Genomic DNA, 6,034 nt, shown 5'->3' with positions numbered 1-6,034 from the left:
ACAGGCCCAAGTGAGGAACCACATCTCTGGATGTGATTATTGAAGGGATCCTAGTGGCATATCAGTTAAGTGTTCAGCTGTTAACTGAAAGGTTGGTGACTAAAACCCACCAGCCACTCCGTGGTTGACAGATGTGGCAGAATGCTTCTGTAAATATTTCAGCCTTGGAAGCCATATGGAGCAGTTTTATTCTGTATTGTAGTGCCAATATGAGTCAGAATCTGCTCAACAGCATTGGCTACAACTCAAGCAGCAGCCAGCAGAAATTCTCTTCTGACAGATGTAATTGCTGCTTATCAAAGATTATGTTCTTGACCTCCAAAAGGATTTGAAAAAAAAAATACTTTCCTAACAGAAGAAATAGCTAGTGAACCTAAAGAATTTATGGGAGAAAAAAAAAAAAAAAAGAATCAAACCAAAATCAGCCGAAACATCACATTCTTCCAGAGGATGAGTTGATGGTGGTGGAAGATGAGGTGACAAGAAAGATGATTCTCCCTGGTGGTCTAGGTTCCAGAAGGGTGACTTTCCAAGGAATGACAAAGAATTCAGAAGGTATTTTCTTTGGACGGCTCTATTTTGCGGTGGTGTTATGTTTTACTTCCTTTTCAACAGCTCTGGGAGAGAAATTACTTAGGAGTAGTAGACTGGAAGTTGTCAATAAGTGTTTTGTTCAAGTGATTTTTTTCATCAAGAAACTATCCTGTTGGTGGGCAATATGTCTGGCTTAATACTGGTAGTGTGGAGACCTTTGAGCAGAATCTGGGAATTTTAGAGCAAGAACTAGTCATGGAAGGGAAGAATCAACCCTGTGTTTTGTACTTTGCTGAAAGTGATGGTTCATTTCTTCTGAGCATGTTACCTATGGTCTTCATAATTGCTTTTTTACTGTACACCATCAGAAGGGCCTGCTGGAATTGGTCGAACAGGCTGGGGTGGACCTTTCAGGGTTGGAGAAACCACTGCAAAGGCCTTAAAGGATGAGATAGATGTGAAATTCAAAGATGTGGCTGGCTGCAAGGAAGCCAAATTAGAGATAATAGAATTTGTGAATTTCTTGAAAAACCCAAGGACCTAGGAGCAAAAATCCCAAAAGGTGCCATTCTCTCTGGGCCTCCAGACACTGGGAAAACACTGCTAGTAACAGCTGGAAAAGCCAATGTCCCTTTCATCACAGTTAGTGGATCTGAGTTTTTGGAGATGTTTGTTGGTGTGGGTCCAGCTAGAGTCTGAGACTTATTTGCTCTTGCTTGGAAGAATGCCCACCTGTATTCTTTTCATTGCTGAAATAAACATGATAGGAAGGAAGCAAGAAAGAGGCAACTTTGGAGGGCAGAGTGAACAGGAAAATACACTTAACCAACTTCTTGTGGAAATGGATGGATTTAACACAACAAATGTAGTCATTTTGGCTGGCACCAACGGGCCAGACATCCTGGACCCTGCCCTAATAAGGCTGCATGCTTTGACAGAAAGATCTTTATCAGTCTACCAGACATAAAGGAAGAGCCTCTATTTTTGAAGATCACTCAAACCACTAAAGCTGTACAATGCCCTGGAAAAGGCAAAACTAGTGAAAACAATATGCATCCTTAACTCCAGGGTTTCCAGGAGCTGATGTTGCTAATGTGTGTGATGAAGCAGCTTTGATTGCTGTAGGGCACCTTTCCAACTCCATAAATTAGAAATATTGTGAACAAGCAATTGAACGAGTGATTGTTAGTGTAGAGAGGAGGAAAAAAAGAAAAAAGGTTCTGCAGCCTAAGGAGAAAAAGACTGGGATGTACCATGAAATAGTCCATGCAATTACAGACTGGTACCTAGGAGCTCTGGTAGCATAGTGCCTAAGGCACTTGACTGCTAACCAGAAGGCTGGCAGTTCAAACCCACCAGCCACTCCTCAGAAGGAAGATGGGGCAATCTACTTCTGTAGTGATACCAACTTGGAAACCCAAGGAGGGGTCGGTATAAGTCAGGTCCGACTTGAGGGCACATAACAACAACAACAACAACAACACCTGGAACACACAGACCTGCTTTTGAAGGATGCTTTTCTATTGTTAGAAAAAGAAGTATTAGATAAGAATGATATGGATGAATTTTTGGGCCCCAGACCTTTTGTGGAAAAATCTACTATGAGGAATTTGTGGAAGGAACTGGCAGTTTGGACGAGGACACTTCACTCCCCAAGGACCTGAAAGACTGGAGCAAAGAATGTGAGAAGAAAAAAGAGGATCTCATTGACAAGAAAGTGGCCAATCAGATCAAAGAAGGAATGCCATTCTAATTGTCAGTGTTGTGGCTTCAATTTGCACATTATTTTAACCTTATCTTTCTCAGAAGAATGAGAGCACTGCTAAGTTGGTTTTCAACCAAGTTAAAAATCAGCTTACCCAGGTGAAATTATGGGAAGAATAATACTTAATATTCTGCCTCAGAATCACATTGGGGATAACAGTGTAACTTTCTGAAGGAAGCAAAGGAGACACATGCTGTCCGACAGCCTCATTGGGCTCTCCTTACAGAGGCTGAATAATATGAGGCCAGTGCCCTGAAGTACTGGGTCCTTTTGGACTCACAGGAAGGCATGGGTCTGAACAAGTGCCAGGGGTAATGAATATGTGAAATCTTGACAATATTTGAGAGTTACTTTCCTCTTTTTATTGTCCACTCTTCATTTCTATTTCACTTCAGTTTCCCTCTGCAGATGCAGAGGGCCCATGGGCTGTGAAATTAAATTCAAATCCTGATAAGAATATTTTAGTATTTTACAGATCAAATCCTGATTACTTGCTTTTTTTTTTTAATGGATGGTTTTCTACAAAGAGCTGTGACATATTTTAAAATATGATTGTATTGTATAAATGCAAGCTTCTTAACATTAAAAAAAAATTTGCTTGTATTCTTCCACACCAGCAAAGAGATTGTGGAAAAGGAAATAAGGAAATCAATACCATTTATAATAGCTATCAAAAACATAAAATACTTGGGACTAAATCTCACTAGGGACACAAAAGACCTATACAAAGAAAACTACAAAACACTACTTCAAGAACCTATAACAGAGCTACGTAAATGGAAGAACATGCCATGTTCATGGATAGAAAAACTGAACATTTTGAAATGTGAGTACTACCCAAAGTAATCTATATATTTAATACAATCCTGATCTAGATTCCATCAGCATTCTTTAAGGACATGGAAAAACCAATCACTAGTTTTACACAAAAAGGAAAGAGACCTTGGATAAGCAAAGCACTATTGAAGAAGAAGAACAAAATAGGAGGCCTCACACTCCCACATCTCAAAACCTACTATACAACCACAGTAGTTAAAGCAGCTATGACAGACACATAGACCAGTGGGACAGAATTGAGAACCCAGAAATAGATCTATCAATCTGTGATCAGCTGATCTTTGACAAAGGGCCAAAATCCATTAAACGGGGAAGAAAATGTTTGGTTAATAAATAGTGCTGACAAAACTGGATATCCATTTGTAGAAAAATGAAACAAGATCCATACCTCACACCATACACAAAAACTTACTCTAGATGGATCAAAGACTTAACTGTGAAACCTAAAATTATAAAGTTCATCAAAGAAGAATTAAGGGCAAACTTAGGGACCATAACTTAGGGCATAAGTAGACTATCAAGCATAACCAAAAATGCACAAAGAGCAGAAGATAAACTAGATGACTGGAAACTTCTAAAAATTAAATTTTTATGTGCATCAAAAAGCTTCTCCAAAAGAGAACCCACAGATTGGGAAAAAATATTTGGTAACAACATATGTGACAAGCGACTTATCTCTAAAATTTTTAGAAAACCCCATCAAAAAGGCAAAAAATTCAATTGAAAATGGGCAGAAGATATGAACAGACACTTTACCAAAGAAGATATTCAGGTAGTCAACAAACACATAAAGAAACGTTCTTGATCATTAGTCATTCCAAAAAAAAAATAAAATAAAAATAAAAACCAAACTTACTGCCAACGAGTTGATTCCAACTCATAGTAAGCCCCCCTTGGGTTTCCAAGGTGGTAAATCTTTATGGAACTAAATTGCCCAGTCTTCCTTCTGCTGAGTGGCTGGTGGGTTTGAACCACCAACTTTCTGATTAGCAGTCAAAGGTCTTAGGTGCTATGCCACCAGAGCTCCTTCATTAGCCATTAGAGAGATGCAAATCAAAACAACAATGAGATACCATCTCACCCCTACACTAATAGCAAAGTTCAACAAGACAGAAAATAACAAATGCTGGTGAGGTTGTGGAGAGATGGTTACTCTCATAAACTGTTGGTGGGACTGTAAAATGATACAACCACTGCAGAAATTGGTATGGTGATTCCTTAAAAAGTTGGAAATTAAAATACCATTTGATAAAAAAAAAAAAAAAAAAAACTCACTGCTGTCAAGTCTGATCCAACTCATAGCGACCCCTCCTTGGGTTTCCTTCCAAGGTGGTATCACTACAGAAGTAGATTGCCCAACCTCTCTTCCAAGGAGTAGCTGGTGGGTTTGAACCACCAGCCTTCTGGTTAGCAGTCAAATGCCCTAGGCACTATGTCACCAGAGCTCCCACCATTTGGCACAGCAATCCCATTACTAAGTATATATCCTAAAGAAGTGAGAGCCAGAACATGAACAGATATATGCACACCCATGTTCACTGTAGCACTGTTCACAATAGCAAAGAGATGTAAACAACCTAAGTGCCCATCAAAAGAAGAATGGATAACGAAAGTAATGGTACACACACACAATGGAATACTATGCAGCGCTAAAGAATAATGTAGAATCCATGAAACACTTCATAACATGGATGAACTTGGAGGACATTATATTGAGTGAAATAAGTCAATCACAGAAAGACAAATATTGTATTAGTCCACTATTGTAAAAGTTAACACAAGATTTATAGGTGGAATGAAACTTTCTTTGCTGGTTACCAGGGATAGGAGGGAAGGGGAGGGAAAATTGCTAGATAGATAAGAGACAAATATTGATTTGGGTGAAGGGAAAGGCAGTATACCAAAATGAGTGACCAACACAATAACACTAAGGAAAAGGAAGACACAGAGAGGCAAACAAGAGGTACAGACAACAAAGATAAATACTTTTTACAAGTATAATACTGCATTATCACTGATAAACATTAATCTACAGGCAAATAAATGGGTAGACAGGCTGAATGATCAGTTATATCTAGGGAAAAGGGAATATACCCATGACCATATATAAGGTTAAAAAAGCACCAGAATCCAGGTAAGGGGAGGGAGATAGGCCCCACCCCAGAGGCAGGAAAGAGAGGGAATGCCAAGAATGACAGAACCACCAGGATCCAGGTAAAGGGAGGGAGACAGGCCCCACACCAGAGGCAGGAAGGGGAGGGAACAAGGGGGATGACAGAGTACCAAGACCAGGTAAGGGGAGGGAGACAGGCCCCACCCCAGAGGCAGAAAAGGGAGGGAGTGCCAGGGATGACAAAAGCACCAGGATCCAGGTGGGATCCAGGTAAGGGGAGGACGGAGAGGTTTTGAACAACTAGGGGAGATGAACTTGTCTGTCAGTTTGTCATACTGTGGTGGCTTGCATGTTGCTGTGAGGCTTGAGGCTGTGCCACTGGTGTTTCAAATGCCAGTGGGGTTGCACATGGTATAACATAAGTTGCACATGGTGCAACACAGGTTTCAACACAACTTACAGATTGAGTCAGACTAGGAAGAAGGAAGGGACCATCCACTCTCAAAGAATTGGCTAGGGAAAACCTTATAAATAGCAGAGAAACACTGTCTGATACATTACTGGGCAACTTTATGAATAGACTGGAAACATCGTCTGATACAAGGCAGGAAGACAAGCCCCTTAGGTTGGAAGGCACTCAAAATATGACTGGGAAAGAGCTGCTCATCAGAGTAGAGCCAACTTTAATGATATGGATAAAGTAAAGTTTTTGGGATCTCCATTGGCTGATGTGGCATAATGCAAATTGAGGAGAAACAGCTGCAAACATCCATTAATAATTGGAA

At 40.1% G+C, this 6,034-nt stretch overlaps 1 pseudogene; it reads left to right on the top strand.

Annotated features, from left to right (window-relative positions):
• The first annotated feature begins 209 nt into the window (after positions 1–209).
• On the top strand, positions 210–2,287 carry LOC103208792 (annotated as a pseudogene).
• Positions 2,288–6,034: the final 3,747 nt, after the last annotated feature.

Source organism: Orycteropus afer, unplaced genomic scaffold (genome assembly GCF_000298275.1).
Source record: "Orycteropus afer afer isolate SDZICR_OR568_19922 unplaced genomic scaffold, OryAfe1.0 scaffold00464, whole genome shotgun sequence".
In the NCBI taxonomy this organism is placed as follows: Eukaryota; Metazoa; Chordata; class Mammalia; order Tubulidentata; family Orycteropodidae; genus Orycteropus; species Orycteropus afer.
The sequence above is the reverse complement of the archived record's forward strand: the minus strand, read 5'-3'. Positions and strand labels throughout refer to the sequence as shown.